At 39.9% G+C, this 17,428-nt stretch overlaps 1 long non-coding RNA gene across 1 annotated transcript; it reads right to left on the bottom strand.

Moving 5' to 3' along the window:
• Nucleotides 1-1,441: 1,441 nt before the first annotated feature.
• On the bottom strand, nucleotides 1,442-2,091 carry LOC308685316. The gene is made up of 3 exons (XR_014029446.1): nucleotides 2,060-2,091; nucleotides 1,916-1,963; nucleotides 1,442-1,663 (listed from the first exon to the last, which is right to left on the bottom strand). It is a non-coding gene; the product is annotated as an uncharacterized lncRNA (long non-coding RNA).
• Between the last annotated feature and the right edge of the window lie 15,337 nt (nucleotides 2,092-17,428).

Raw genomic sequence — 17,428 nt, 5'->3', positions numbered from 1 at the left:
TCCTCAGCGGGATCCGTTTGCTCCTCGAAATGATACTTCCAGAACTTCTGAGGTAAATTTCCCAGGATTATTATCAAGATAGTATTATTCCTCACAGCATCGTAAAGTACATAAGTCTGAAAGTGAACTCGCGGTGTGTGTTATCCAGCTGATGTGGGCGTTTCACAGGTTTGTATGGATCGCCTCACATTTGCGTTTGAATAGCGCGCGCTCTCCGTGGGCGGAGCACTTTAAAACTTAATGAGCTGTGATGAGAACGACTGACATCTCTCTCTTTGCATACATATTACATAAACTGTGAATATTTGTTTTTTATAAAAATTACTTCATTTAAAAGAAGATAATTCAAGCTTCATGCCTGTGTGTCTGTATGCCTGTTTGACTGAGTATTCACTGAGTTATGGTTCATTTTCGGACGCGTTTCAGAATGGACTACACTGACGGAGAGGAGGCAGAACTCGCATCATGTTTATTTTTCTTTATTTGGCAAAAAGCACAACACTTTGTTTTTATTGTTAGTATACACAAAAATAATACACACTTAACAGGATCGATTGATGTATAACACAAGCAGATAAAAATTAATATTTTTTTTGTATTTTTTTTTTGCACTGATAAGGAAAAAACGAGCCTATCTCGCCGGCGCGATAGCCGACCTCAGGGGGTTAACTCCTCATAAGCGGGAACATGAGCCGGCGAGTATGACTCATGTTCCCCGCCCTCGATGCTGAGCACATCCACTTCCTCAGAAGCATATAGCTTGAGCACCGGGCACTCGTCGCGGGCAGAAGAAGCCGCAGCGCGGGCTTCTGCACCACGAACGGGCGCCACAGAATCTTCGGATGATGAACGAGAAAGGGCCTCGGCAGTCTCGTTCTCATCCGCAAGATCCTTTTGCGATCCCCACGATCTAAGCCGCCACGCCGCCTCAACAGACGCGGGACACGATCCGCGGGGATCGCGAGCCTGGCCATCTTCATTAAAATCAGCCAAGCGGGAGCGCAGCACTCTTATAGGGAGTGCTTCACAGTGTTCACAGGCAGCCCCCTCGAGAGCTGCCTGTGCGTGCTACGCTCCCAAACAATATACACATAACTGGTGTGTGTCCCCACCCGTAAGAAATCTAGGGCAGGGGTGCACACACCTAGTAAATTGTTCACTCGCCATGTTATAAATATATATATCTCTGAGATCAAACTGACAGACAACACCAAATATGACAGACAACAACAGAGAGCGCTTGCTGAAGAGCGAAAGCTAATGTGTGTGTGTGCCAACGTCACTTTTATGCATCCGGTTATGCCGTCACATGTTACGTCATGACGCAACACCAATCAGGATTTGGATTAGTTTCATTCATACTTCAGAGGTGCACGCTAAGGGAGCGTCCCCAAAGTGTCGTTTTCAACGACGCAGTGCGAGTTCCCTAACGAAAGGGAACTGAATTTTCAGTTTGAATAAGTTGGCCATCACAGTAAACATAAGAGACAAAACATATCAGTTCATAAATCTTTAAGATGTCATGCAGCGCCTCTGATATCTTACCGGTTCGTGCCGCCTTCTGCCTATACAAGGCCACCAGTGCAGGTGTATGTTGGTCAAGCACAGCATAGAACTGGTTCCGTATGTTGACGTTTGTAATGCGTTGGAACTCAGCACAAAGCTACAAAAACAAAAACAAACAAAAATAATTTTATAAAAAGACTAATACTCGATTTGCAACAGAAAACACATTTGTGATGCAACATGTTCCATTAAAATACATTGTAGAGCAACATGGTCATATGCAAAGTGATAGTTCTTACACACAGTGAATAGTGGCATTTGCTGTTCCATTTGAATGTGATACATATTAAAAAATTGGCAGTGAAATATGTGTGAAGAGTAGCAGAAAAGAGAAGTGAGTCTGTTTTACCTGTGATTCAATCCGAAGAGCCGGCCATTTCCCCAAGAAGTCCCTCACCTGCACAGATAAAACAATCAATATGAAACCAGTCAAATTATGCAATCAACCTCTTTACAAATTAATGATACAAAATTTCAAGTTAATGTAACTTACCGATAAAGTTGCTCTCTGGTGACAATGTAAGTCTGCACATGCACAAAAAAACAGACAGCAAGATATTTAAATTTTAAAAAACCTTTTGATTTATGCTAATGAATTAGCTGCTAGGCTCCAAATAAAATAAATGGTGAAAAATAGTTACAGCCTAAATTAACATTTGAGTCACCTTGATTTTGGGGGATGCTCACTGCACTCCTTCCACTTAAACCTATAATGAAAAGACGTTTGTAAAGGTTTAATAAAAACTTGCATAGTTCATTCGGTAACTATTATGTCCATAACCTTAACTTTGTTTGAGTAAAAGTTAACGTAACTGCTAACGTTAGCCATTAGCTCATTTGGGTGCATGTAGGAATAACATCACATTGAACTTGCCAGAGCAAGGCGCTTAACACAAACAGCAGGAACACACTCAAAAACAGAAGGACTATCGCTTGCTGAAAAGAGTTATTGACTAACGTTAACATTATTGCCCTGCCACGACATTAACAGTAACGTTACACAGGATATTCTGTAACTAGCAGGCGGACTGACGGCAATCGCGCCCGCGGCACCACGCTTGCAACTTAAAAATAGCCTCGTCTAACAGTCAAATATCACGTGTAATATGATATTCTTACAATATTACAACAAGCAAAGTAGTTTTGAAGTGTTTTGGTTTACTTACAAGTTGTTTCATTCTTGATACCACGTCGCTCGAGAGGGTAGCCATCTTGGATAGATTATTAGATTTTTCCAGGCGGGAAGGAAGTCGACCGGAAGTTGAAGCCGGCCGCGTGCCACCATCTTGTAGCAGAACTTCACCTGCAGTTAGCATCCCATTGACTCCCATTCATTTTGGCGTCACTTTGACAGCGAATAACTTTACATCTGAGGCGTTTGAAGACTCCATTTGTCCATTATTTATTTCTAAAGAAACACGACAATGTATAAAATGCTCCATTACCTTGTAGCTTATGTTATGGCCCCGTAGAAGCAGTTTTTGTAAAAGTAGGCTAACGATTGCGTCATAACCACGCGACTCTCTGTCGCACAGTAGAGAGATTACCGTATGGACAGGAGGAGAAGCTCGCGGGCAATCGGGGGGACGTGGAGGCAAAATGACAATATAATTAATCAGAATACCTAGCAAAAGTTGCTCCTGCTCCAAGCTCATGGACAGCTTCTACTCACACTCTCCGTCTCTGCAAGATTCGGAAGGGAATGATTCAGATTTCTCTTGGCACAGCTACTAGAAGACAGACGGGTTGCTCACATGGTCCGTGTAACGCTTTGCTCGGTTTGAGTCTGCGCGTCAGGAAAGGAAGTGCTAAGAAATCGCTAAAAATGGGCTTCACTTGTCTCAATTGAGTTCCAATGGGGTCGCTGTGTCCATTTCTTTTACTGTCTATGGATTTTTCAGGTAACGTCAGTAAGGACTGCACGTCATGACGTCATATCACGTGATCGACAGTACACTTTAAAATAGTGAGTGAACCAGCGGTGTTCACTCAGAAATGCTGAGGCACACAAACATAAAAATACATATTTGTTCATAGACATTCATAGTTTAAAGGTGCATTAACTCAGCAAGAGATTTTAACTGTAGTGACCTCGGTCTTCAATTCAGTGGAGTAGAAAAGCTCAGGTTCCTTCTACCTTTTTAATAAATATCAAGTCACCTTTATTTATACAGCGCTTTTTACAATACAGATTGCTTCAAAGTAGCTTTACAGAGATAACAGGAAAATAATGCAAGAAAGTTTGTTTTCTAGAAGAAAATAGCTTCACAGTCCAGCTTAAGTCAGTTCAGTGGTGATTCATTTTGTTGTATAAATGTGTATATATATAGCCACTTTGGAGAAAACCATGATGTCATTGTCCAGCTCATTTCAGATCTCATATAATAGTGTCAACGCAGGCAGATCAATAATAGCCTATTGTTGAATATTAAATTAAATGTCCCCAACTAAGCAAGCTAAAAGCCAATTGTGAAAAAGGTGACAAATGTTGTTGTCTGCAGTTTGTAAAACTTCACAATAAAATTTTAGATATTCTGAAATGTTTGGTTCATTTTTCTTTATTTGTTCCATTAAATTTATTGCTGGGAAAAAATTAATCGCGATTAATCGCATTCAAAATAAAAGTTTGTGTTTGCATAATATATGTGCGTGTACTGTGTATAATTATTTTGTATATATAAATACACACATATGATATGCATGTATATATTTCAGATTTTTATTTAAATTATTTATATTTATATATAATATGAATTATGTATAAATGTATATACAGTATATACATGCAAATATTTCTTAAATAAATACATGCATATGTGTGTATTTATACATACAAAATAATTATACACAGTACACACACATATATTATGCAAACACAAACTTTTATTTTGGATGCGATTAATTTTTTCCCAGCACTAATTAAATTCCTTTGTTTATTTCATTAAATATTCCGATGTTTTTGTGAACGTATATGGTCAGACTGGGTGTTTATTTTGTCCTGTTTTTATAAAAAATATTTGATTTAGAGACTTTTTTTCATGCAGTGGTTTTAAGGCCCTGACACAGGCGACGTGAGGCTTGCTAGTTCTTTGACGTCGGTTTTGTGTTTCAGGGCCTTAAGAATTTATTTATTTTTCTGTACAAAAAGCTTGTTTGCTGTAGCCTAACCTAGTAGTCCAGAGATAATTCAATCCTGAAGTCCTCCCTGGCCACCCCTCCCTCTGAGAACAGCCAGCACTGTGTCAGTCATTAACATATGAAAGGTCTTCACACCTAACAGTTGTCAGTCCTCTCACACCCAGCAGTGTTTCAGCTGTATATGTCCGTGAAATTTCACGGATTCCTGTATATGTCCGCATATGTGAGGTTTCCGGGTTTATCTGGAAATATACTGTTCCATGTTACTCTGATCCGCTTTTTCTCACATACATCCGGCAAACATCAAATTACACAGGAGTTTACCATGCCCGTATTTTGCCGGATTTGAGTCTTTTCATGCAGTGTGGGCCCCGCTAAGGGCATCAAGCGATTCCTTTATCCTAGGGAGAGGATAAGCATCTTTTCTTGTCTTCAGATTTAACTGTCTATAGTCAACGCACATACGCATATTGCCATCTTTTTTCTTGACAATAACCAAAGGTGAGGAATAGGGACTACAGCTCTCACTAATAATACCCTGCTCCAAAAGCTGTCTAATATGATCCTTGACCTCTTCATATTGGCTTGGAGGGAGACGGCGCTAACGCTGACAAACTGGAACATCATCAGTGACTGGTATCTCATGCTGTATAATTTCAGTGCACCCTAAATCATTATCACTGAAAGCAAACATATCAGCATAATCATCCAGTAACACTTCAACCTGAGCTATCTGTTGGCTTCCCAAAAAGGGACATTCAAAATTAAAATCATATGGAAAAGTAGATGCAACCTCATGACTAAAAACTTCAGCCTCTTCTGAACATAATGAAATCTGAACCTCCCCTGGGTATACGTTTCGAAAAGAAATGGACTTTGAACCTCCTGCTACTACCTCAGCTACATGCCGGCATGCCAGCCGTGTATGAGGGGCCAAGCTGATATCTAAAGCATCCACATTTACAATAGGAACAGCTAGCTGGCCACCCTGAACCCTTACCAAACCTGGAGACACAATAAGGGCCCCAGGTAAAACCCCTTCATCCACCTCTAACCCCTCTACCAAAGTAATATAATCAGAATCATAACTGTTCTGAAACCTTGTAGCAGGGACCATTGAACCTGCTGGTACCAATCACTTTTGCAAAACCCTGATACACTTGAGCACATCGTCCTGGTGTCATTACATTAAAAGAACCAGACACAATTTTATTGCAATCTTTTATTATGTTTATGCCCACCAACCCTGGAACAGTTTTCCTCTTCAATTTTGTTACAGGATCTGTTGGATCCTTCACCACCAGACCACCACGCTGTGGCCAGGCCTTATCCATAATTGTTACATTGAGTTCTAAATGACCCAAGTATGATATATAAAGGGCATTCACAGCCTTTAAAGTCAGCCACCCACATACTTTTAGGACATCCTCCCCTTTACACTCAAAATGTTCCCTAAAAAAACTCTCTGTTATAATAGTGACCATAGAGCCTGTATCTATCATAGATGGAACACATACTCCTCCCATATACACCCCCATCACAGGAGTTGGCCCTGTAAGTGCATTATATACTTTTCCCCATGAACTGATAGAGTCGTCTGAGCCCAACTGTTCTCCTCCCGTAGTCTGGCTCTTAACTACAGGGGGAATTCGTTTCCCTGTTGCATATTAGCTGGAACAGCTGTCCCCCTAGCCGACTCGGATGATGTTGTCTGATGGCCATTGTCACTAACCGTATTCATATCTGAACAAAATATTGCAATATGTCCTACTCCCTGACATCTAAAACAAATAGGTCCTCCTGTTGAATCATACCTGGGCTCCTGTCTTGGCCTACGCCCCCGCCTGCCCTAGGAAACTTGCATTCTTGCTACCTGCTGTGCAAGGCCCTCTAACTTGTCCTCCTGTTTCCTCATAGCCTCTTTAAAGGTAGGGTAGGTAGGATTTTTATAAAAAACTTTTTTTTCACATTTGTTTAAACTGTCTTTATATACCAATACATAATTAAAATGTAAGTGCTCTGAAAAAGAGAGTATCAAAATCAAGAGACTGTAGACCTTTTAATCTGCAATAAACACAGCTCATTATTTCTATTCGGGATGAAACAATTGATTGGTTTGGGCGACTGTCACTCACTCTCGCAACCATGGCTACCACCCCTGTTGCTAGATCTGCCCATATGCGCGCGCACCCGTTTGATTTGAGGAGTGCAAGAGGCGCGGAACCTACGAAGAGTAAAATTATGGCAGAGAAAGATCATTCAAAATTCAAAGCATCTGCATATTCAGTCAGCGAAGGCAAACAAGGCAAAAACTACTTCCTCGGACCCTGGTTGCCTGCACTCTTGAACGACCTCCTCTGCTTCGCCCTCGACCCCGGACCTGTCCTCGGACCGACGATGTGGTACTTATCTCCGGAGTGTAGTCCTCATTAGAGTCAACAATGTTTTCATCATGGAAACTCTTACATGCAAAACACCGTATATGTTATGAATCTTACACGAAATTCACCTTCATCACAGTGTAACTGATGGTAATGGAAAAACGTGTATCAATGCAATCTGTTTTTAGCTTTGCCTTATAAATATAGCTCGTTACCTATAAATATAGCTCGTTACCGAATCAAACAAAGTAGGCTATATTTTCAACTTTACCAGTATCGATATGCTAGCTTGATAGTGAGTAGTAAAATAAATCTTATTTGTTTATATTCATAGTGATAAAGTTAGGTATTTTATTACATGTGATTCTGACATGATGTCACTGCATGCACTGCGCTCCTTCCTCTCCACTCGTCTCAGGTAAATAAATGTCGCATTTACCCTTCCAGCTGAGCCTGAGCGTTTGGCGTCGCGCGTTCATGTGTTTTGGGGGCATGGCTTTGGAAGGAGCCCAGAAGGGAGGTATGGGATCAAATTCCCGCCAAATATATAGCGGTCGCGTATAAAAAAATAATAAGCGTGAATCAAAAATTTAAAAACACATATTAAAAAAATATATTGCACAAACTGAAAAAAAGAATGCAAAATGATCAGAATAGCAAACAACGTGGTCACGGATCAAAATATAATAAGCGTGAATAAAGAAATAACAAGCATGAATAAAAACTTTAAACACATTAAAAGTTATTTTGCACAAAACTTAAACTTATGGTCATGCTTTGTTAAAAAGTATGGTTTTATTACTGTGTACTTTGTGCTTTCTTGCATTTTCTGCTCATATTTTACTCTTTTGTACGCTTGTGATGTTTTTCTCTTCGCTCTTCTTTCTATGTTCTGCGCTTGCTCTTCCAAATGTTGCAGTTCGAGTTTCATGTAAATTAGGGCGGGCTTAAGCGTCACCATTGGTCCACTAGTTCTAGATTGACAGATACTCCTCTAGCCAATCAATCGAAGAGGGGAGTTGACGTCACACTAATGCGACTCGTGGTACAAGCTGTTTATGTTTGTACAATTTCTTCAATTCCATTATAATATACTAAAATGTTATTTTTCTAATACTTTTATATACTGTTCAATTTTTTATTTGTGCTTTGATATGTGCATTTATTAAATTAATTATTTTCGCTTGGCATACCAGCGTGATTGCGTCACTGCCATAGACTGTAAAAAAACCGCACACTTCAGTGGGTGGTGCGCGCCCGTGAAGCACTTCATTCTGAGTAAATATAACAACAAAGAAGCACTGCTGCACTCTCTTTTATTTAATTTTTCTTTAATCATTATACTCCTTTTCAGGAGTGCTACACTTACAAGGGAAGACGGCAGTTCAATTTAACTTTACAAAGACTTTCAAGCAGTAAAGCTATCTGAACTCTGGACATAATTAAATTCATTTTTTTTTAGATACATGAGAATGTTAATGTGCACACTGGTAATTGGTGTTAAACAATATTACTTGGCTCATGATGTCAATATGTTAAGGCTGCTGTAAGCGAAACATCCTGCAATTATGAAACACTACAATTCGTTGCAAAAACTAAGTTAAAAACGGCCATTGTCTGAAGACTTTAGGACTTTGACCTGTCGCCGCTACGCATTGCCTACCTTTTTTTTATTAACCTCGCCAAATTTGACAAGATTATTGAAAATGATTGTGTTACAGAGAAGATATAGAGAAACCAGTTGAATTTAATACAGTGATTTATTACAAACTTACTGTTTACTTACATAGCTACATAATTGCATATTACTTTAGAATTAATGTTTTAAATATAGCTTAAAATTTGAATACAGCAACATCTCCATCAGCGATAGGTAACGTTGTTTCTAGAGTGCCGCTGTCCTGCAGAGTTTAGCGTCAACTCCGATTAAAAACCTCACCTGTCTTAAATATCCTAAAGACGATGATTAGCTGGTTCAGGTGTGTTTGATTAGGATTGAAGGAGCTAAACTCTGCACCCAGGACCGACATTACACATCCTTGTTATTGATTAAATATGAAAGTAAAACGGCCAGTAGGTGGTGGCTGCTCGGAGAAGATCGACGCTCGCGGTGCCAGGTCCAGTGCATTAGAGGTGAATGATGGATCATCAGACAGGCATTAATGTAACAGGTCGTCGTTAGGATGACGAATTTAACTATGCCATATTGCCAGGTATACGTATACCGGCAACAGTTTGAGTTGCAGGCACACATGCAGTTTAAAGGTGTCCTGTTGATGGTCGTCTTCCCCTGTATAACAAGTAAGCAACAGTAGCCACGAGTCGCATTGGTGTGACGTCAACTCCCCTCTTCGATTGATTGGCTAGAGGAGTATCTGTCAATCTAGAACTAGTGGACCAATGGTGACGCTTAAGCCCGCCCTAATTTACATGAAACTCGAACTGCAACATTTGGAAGAGCAAGCGCAGAACATAGAAAGAAGAGCGAAGAGAAAAACATCACAAGCGTACAAAAGAGTAAAATATGAGCAGAAAATGCAAGAAAGCACAAAGTACACAGTAATAAAACCATACTTTTTAACAAAGCATGACCATAAGTTTAAGTTTTGTGCAAAATAACTTTTAATGTGTTTAAAGTTTTTATTCATGCTTGTTATTTCATTCACACTTATTATATTTTGATCCGTGACCACGTTGTTTGCTATTCTGATCATTTTGCATTCTTTTTTTCAGTTTGTGCAATATATTTTTACATGTGTTTTTAAATTTTTGATTCACGCTTATTATTTTTTTATACGCGACCGCTATATATTTGGCGGGAATTTGATCCAATAGGGAGGGGGTGGAATGAATGGAAATAATGAGCTGTGTTTACAACAGTCGTGAGAGGTCTACAGACACTCGATTTTTATACTCTCTTTTTCAGAGTACTTACATTTTAATTATGTATTGGTATATAAAGACAGTTTAAACAAATTTGGAATGTTTTTTTTTTAGAAAAATCCTACCTACCCCGCCTTTAAGTTCAAGAAGAAGAGAATCAGTGTTAACAGGGGTATTTGTTGCAGTAATACCAGAACATTCAACTGCTGCACCTTCTGTTACAAAACTTTAGGGGGCTCTATCAGGCACATTATCTTCTTTTCAAAACAGCATTGCTTCTCTCTGCAAAGCTGAGAATTTTATATTTAGATCTTGTCTAATTCATCATTTTTATTCTCTACGAAGTAAAGGATCTCTTACATTCTCTGCAGACTGACTTCTTATTGTCTCTTCCCCACACAACTCCACTCCTCCATTACAACGATTGATGTCCCCTGCTAGGGATAACAGTGAATGAGAAAATTTCCGCAACCCCTCACCCGTCTTCTGTTTTCGGTCAAAAAAACGCTTTGGAGCAGCCGTCAGAGAATAAGCATGGCCATACGCCTCCTTCAAAACTTCTAGAATCAATGCAGGGCTCCTGCGTACCTCAGATGAATTATATCTTATCTCTTGTTTAGCTCCCCCTCCAAATGATCATAGAGAAATGCTGCTTATTATCTTTCTCTGTATTGCCGATAGTTCATAGAGTTCTGCACTTCATCAGCCCAATCGTAATATGGGATAATACATGAACCACTTCCTTCACAGGCTGCCGTTCAAGTTGTTCACGGCCAAACGCATTTTCGAATGTGTGCGGCCACAGGATTGGTTTGCAGCGATCGACCTGAAGGACGCCTACTTACATGTCTCCATTTTACCTCGACACAGACCGTTCCTGCGGTTTGCTTTCGAGGGGCAGGCATACCAGTACGTGGTTCTCCCATTCGGGCTAGCCCTGTCTCCTCGCGTCTTCACGAAGGTCATCAAGGCAGCCCTTGTTCCTCTACGGGAACACGGGGTTCGCATCCTGAACTATCTCTACGACTGACTGATCCTAGCTCACTCTCAAAACCAGGTTTGCAAACACAGGGACCTAGTGCTCCGGCACCTAGCTCATCTGGGCCTTCGGGTCAACTGGGAGAAGAGCAAAGCGAAACGAGCATATGGGACCGCTTCAGCACTGGCTTCGCGATCGAGTCCTGAGGTGGGCATGGTAACACGGCACGCTCCGAGTACCAGTGACTCCGGCCTGCTGTCAGACCTTCACCCCGTGGATGAACCTCAGCTTTCTACGGGCCGGAGTGCCCTTAGAACGAGTTTCCAGGCATGTTGTTGTATCGACAGATGCCTCCACCACGGGCTGGGGTGCCATGTGCAATGGATATGCTGCCGCGGGCCCCTGGACAGGACCCCAGCTCCTTTGGCATGTCAATTGCCTCGAGTTGCTGGCTGTACGTCTCGCCCTGCACCGCTTCCAAGTGTTGCTCAAGGGTCAGCACGTACTAGTCCGATCAGACAATACCGCGACAGTAGCGTACATCAACCGACAAGGAGGTCTATGCTCCCGCCGTATGTCGCAACTCGCCCGCCACCTCCTCCAATGGAGTCAGAAGCATCTGATGTCCCTTCGAGCCATTTATATTCCGGGAGACCTGAACTGTGCAGCCGACGAGCTCTCAACGGCTTCGGCCTCTCCCCGGAGAATGGAAACTCCATCCCCGGTCGGTTCAGACCCCCAGAGATGCCCGATCAGTGTCGTGCAATCCTTCCTGCAAGATGGGTTGGAGCGAAGGCTTTCTCCCTCCACCCTGAAAGTGTATGTTGCTGCTATCGCTGCACATCATGATGCAGTTGAAGGTAAGTCTCTAGAAAAGCACGACCTGATCATCAGGTTCCTGAGAGGAGCGAGGAGACTGAATCCTCCTCACCCTCCTCTCGTTCCCTCTTGGGACCTCTCAGTGGTGTTACCTGCCCTGCAGAGTGCTCCCTTTGTTGCTCCCATATATAATGCACTGCAATCAGTGGAGCTTAAGTTCCTGTCAATGAAGACAGCACTTCTGGTTGCACTGGCCTCCATTAAGAGGGTAGGGGACCTGCAGGCATTCTCCGTTGACGAAGCGTGCCTGGAATTCAGGCCGGCTAATTCTCCCATGATCCTGAGACCCCAGCTTGGATATATGCCCAAGGTTCCCACGGTCACTATTAATTGGTTATTCCATCAAATTTGTTATGTTTGTTGCATTGAAGTTTTTCTGATTTCTCTTTGCATAGAACTTCACTGTATCTGAAATAGACAAAGTGGAAATGTTAAAGACAAATTGAAGTGTTGAGTGAACACATATGGTGATGGTAAAACACAAGACACATGTTTAATTGTATCCAGATGTTTAATGAAGTTGCTTAAATGTGTAATATAGAAGAGACACGTTCAAATGTAATACATTTGCTGACTTAATGGATATACATTTAAATGCTGTGAATCAAATTGTCCAGAGAGCACGGCCTGTAAAGGTATATTGTTTATGGTTATGAATTTAAATGTTTTATACTTACCTGTTACCTGAAAAGAATGAAAAAAGGTTAAAAAAGGGGCAAAGCCATTAAAGAAAGTGCCAGAACACTGCAGACTTTAATCTGTGTTTCTCATCATTTTCTGCATTTACTAAATCTCATACTTCCTTGTTTGAAACCGGTAACACATGCTTTTTGTTCTGTCTGTGTCTTTCCATGATGGGATAGAGGATTTTGTGCTGATCATTTAATTCATAGTTGGTCCTTTCAGTTCTTTGCCTTTGCTTTTGATGAGTTCTTTGTGTTTGTAATGTTCCAGATTGGCGATGATGGGGTGTTTTATTTGAATGTGATCCGAGATGATGAACTCTGTGAAAGGTGATTTGGTTTACAGTAGGGGTGTAACGATTCATCAACTACATCGATGTATCGATTTATATTCCTATGATCCAACTACATCGATCTGTGCTCGGCAAGTTGGCCTTCTGGACGACATATATCGATCTAACATCGCTTTAAAAGGTAATGAATCGATTGTATCGATACTAGGAAATAACGCATTGGATTTAAGCACGTCAGACTTTATATGGATGTTTTTCTTAGCACTTTTAATGATAAAGGCGTTAAACGTTACTCGATTCAGTCTGCCTATCTGTGACGTCGCCGCCATGCGTGACGCGCCAGCAGCAGCGCAAAGACAACAAGCAGTGCAAAAAATTCAGAAAAACTGACTTTCCTGTCCTCTCAGCCGCTATACTGCAGTAGCGCACACTCTTTAATTGCACACGCAAATGCGCCGGCGCGGGCTGTATCACTTCACTAAAGCGCAAAAGAAATACGAGCATGCAACGTCGTAAATTAGTAAGTTAAGAAATAAAAGTAAAATACCAGTAAATTACGTTACTGGTACATCATGTGTGTTGCTATTTATCAGGAGCAGTTTCCATGTGTCTTTACCAGTTCTTCTAAGTATTGTGTATCACCATGGTAGCCTAATTGTTGTTTGTTTCCATAACAAAATGCCACTTACTGGTTATTTTGTATATTTTTATATGACTGTGGTGGCTCATACCAAGATTGTATTAACAAAAACTAGTTTGGGACTGCTATTTAATAGCTTAACCTCGCAGTGCCTACTGTTTATCAGTATTTGTCATATTCTTACAATTTTTTTGTATGTTAAGTAAAGGGGGACAGAACTTGTGTGTCAACAAGTTTTGTGTAAACAAATGTATTATAATAGGCCTATATAATTCCTAAAAAGGTGGGTCGCGGCTTGATGACCATGGGGAAATGTGGGTCCCATGGCCAAACTATTCAAAACATCATTCAATGTTGTGATAATTGTAATTAATAATCACAATTACAATCTCAAGGGAATAATCGACAATTATGATTTTTGTCATAATCGTGCAGTCCTACTTTATTCAAATAAAATGTGAATGCATTTGACATTAATTGTTGTTTACTTGTTTGTTTATATCCATAATTAATTGATACCTGATTCCCTTACAAGAATTTTTGGCTAAAAAGTCACTGAATCGATTTCAAGTCACTGAATCGTTTCGGATCATATCGTTCTAAATGAGCCAATATCGTCCTTGAATCATATCGACAACCACGAATCGTGATACGAATCGAATCGTTACACCCCTAGTTTACAGTGTCCGGTGGGAGTTTGAGTTTCATTGCCTCGGGGGTAATCGGACAGATGTTCAGGGATGCCAGAAAAGATCAGGTCATTGCACACACTTCTAGTTTTAATGTCCAGAATGGTTTCTTTCATTATTTTGTTTGACAGCGTCCATCTTATTGGAGTTATTCGACAGTGGTTTGGAGGGAGTTGTTAGATTGTTCTAGCCTTTCAATATGTTTAAATGCGAATTCCAGACTTAACCCCCTGGGGTCGACGGTATCGCCGGCGATACCAGCTCGCTTTTTTTCAGTTCAGTTCAAAAGAAATTAATTTTGCTCTGTGGACTTTGAAATTACAAGCAAGTTTCATACATCAATCGATTCTGTTAAATGTGTATTATTTTTGTGTATACGCACAATAAAAACAAAGTGTTGTGCTTTTTGCCAAATAAAGAAAAATAAACGTGATGCGAGTTCTGCCTTCTCTCTCTCAGTGAAGACCAATCTGAAACGCGTCCGAAAATGAACTGTAACTCAGCGAATACTCAGTCAAACAGACATACAGATACACAGACATGAAGCTTGAATTCTATGCTTCTAAATGAGGTAATTTATATAAAAAACAAATATTCTCATCTTGTGAAATCTGTATTAAAAGAGAGCGATCCCAGTCGAGCTCATTAGAGCTAATTCAAAGGTAATGTGACTCCGCCCACGGAGAGCGCGTGCTATTCAAACGCAAACTACTGAGGCAATCCAAGCAAACCTGTGAACGCCCCCATATCAGCTCGAGAAAACAAGTTTATTCAGACCATTGTAGCCTACGTGTTTACACCATCTGGCAGCGCTGTGAGAAATATTAATAATGGATAATCTACCTCAGAGTGCGGGTATTGCAGGAGAGAGGATCCGAATATATAGTAAGTTTTTTTTCCTTCTCAAGTTAATCGCGTTTCTGTGAATGAATGAACGGCAGCCGCAGAGATGCGCGCTGTTTACCACAGCTCGCAAAAAGACAGTTTAAATTTAAATTGCGTCTCTGTGTGAATGAATGATGATGTTTTAGCAAACTGTATTGCTATACTGAGTTGAGTAAAAATCGACAGAAATAGCCTATGTTGAAATAAAATGTAGGCTATTTGTATAAGCAACGTTTTAAACTGAAAATTAACATTTATATGACCTAATATTTCATAAAAACAACGTTACAGTCAGGCGTTTCTGTTTGTGTATGAATGTTTCGGTTTTAGCAAACTGTATTGCTACACTGAGTAAATATCGACTAAAATATGTTGAAATAAAATGTATTTGTATAAGCAACGTATTAAACTGCAAATTAACATTTATATTTCTTATAATAAAAATGAAAGACCTATGTTACAGACATATGAAAGACAACATTTCGTTGATTAGTTTTGGATAGATTATACATTTTTACTGTAAAATATCTGCCACCTCAAATAAGCTTTTGTTTGCCAATATTTGCTTATGTTAAATATAATATGTTTTGTCAAAAATAAAGTTATCAAATAATCAATCAAATCCTTAACTTTGAAATATGTATGATAAAATATATACTTTAGTTTTTACAAAGAAAGATTCTTGAATTGTTGTTGTAATTGTAACCTTTTTAATAAAAAAATATATTTACAAAGTAGATGTAAACAAACTATTAAAAGGTAAATATAAGCCCTTTCTTTAAATAAATTTTATTGTGTTTTATTATTGACAAATTTGGGGAGAAGATAAATATTCTTGTGGCTCAGTGACTCACCTGAATGAATGGCTAATTAAGTATGCAGGCCCCATTGTCTCCTAAGGTGTGAACCACTACATATACATGACCGTTGACGCCCACTCCGCATATGGCCTTTCCAAACAGAAAGTGCTTTGCAAAATTCAAATCAATGTATTGTGTTATGTGAATGATAAGGCAGGGTGATTTTCACTTTATTTTGAAGAAAAAACACTAGGCGATGACATCTTTTAGACAAAAGTCTTATTGGCACATATTTAGAATGTGTTTTATGGCCTAATTTCAGAAACTTTAGTTTTTAGTTTTTTCAATAACCATGCATAAACATTATTCTCTCAAAAATGCAGACATGTACATTCTTGTTGCTCACATTTCATGGTAGCCCTGTTTGTGCTAAATAGTGTGTATTTTTTTTTTTGCCATTAACATGTTTATAAGCAACTGAAAAAAGCAAAAATGTCAGGGCATGTCAGAACATCTCAAGGACCCCAAAAACACCTTAGACCCCAGAGGGTTAATAGAAGTTCTTTTATTTCATCTTGTAGCATAACCAGTAAGTCCAAGTTTGCTGCTACTGGAAGCAAGAACACTGACCTCAATTTATGCAGTCTGTAGATCGCTGGTGTCAGTAGATGATGTATTTTTTTCATTTGTTTGGTTTCCTCTAAATGCGTTAGTTTTTCCAGTGTACAAGGAGTATTTTCCTGTGGTTTTTCAGTATGTGATGGTTATCCAAAGTTTTGCCAGTACAGTTGATACAGTTAGTACAGCTCTCTCAGTGAACATGTGCCTCCATAATGAATCTCACCCTTTCTGTGTAAAGTCTTGCGTTACTCAGCACCCATCATTACACCAGTCTTCCAACGAGGTTTATTAAACACAAAGGGCAATAAGGCGTAACTGTCAGGGTTATAGACTTATTTTTGGTCACTAGAGGCCGCCATTGTAACTATTGTTGGTTTTCAGTCTCTGTCTATATGTCATATTGTTGTCACCTGTGCCTTGTTCCCTGTTTGTGTATTTAAAAGGGTCATGAACTGAGAAATCAAATTTTCCTTGTGGTTTTGACATATAAGAGGTCATCATATTATAAGAATATCCTGAAAGTTTCAGAACTGAAAACCTCCTTGTTGGTCCAAAATCAGCTTTTATTGTTACCAGGCCCAGCGAATGACTCATCCTGGAATATGCCTGTTCATGACATAATAAGGTAGTGAAAGACCGCCTCTGCAGAAGAAAATCAACTTTGGCCCCACCCACTGGCGTTAGTGAGATGAAGAGAGAGAAGAGCACAGGGTCACTCACTGGACTAAAAATAACATTACCTTCCAAAGGATCCTAATGCTGGGAATGTGGTTGTTTATTTTCAACAATGTGAATGTCTCAGTTGAACAATATTTATTCGTATTCGGTGCATTTCATTGGATTCTTTGGTAAATCAGTCCGCAAACTCGGCGCAGGCTTTGCAGGCCTTTATGATATGGATCGACAGTATTGCCACAACATGTAAGTAACCCTGTTCATTCTAATGCCTGATATGTCACCAGTGATTTCTGATGTAGGCCTAATGATTCAT

This window comes from Scardinius erythrophthalmus (assembly GCF_964197995.2).
Source record: "Scardinius erythrophthalmus genome assembly, chromosome: 25".
NCBI classification, from domain to species: domain Eukaryota; kingdom Metazoa; phylum Chordata; class Actinopteri; order Cypriniformes; family Leuciscidae; genus Scardinius; species Scardinius erythrophthalmus.
This window is presented reverse-complemented; position numbering and strand designations above follow the sequence as displayed.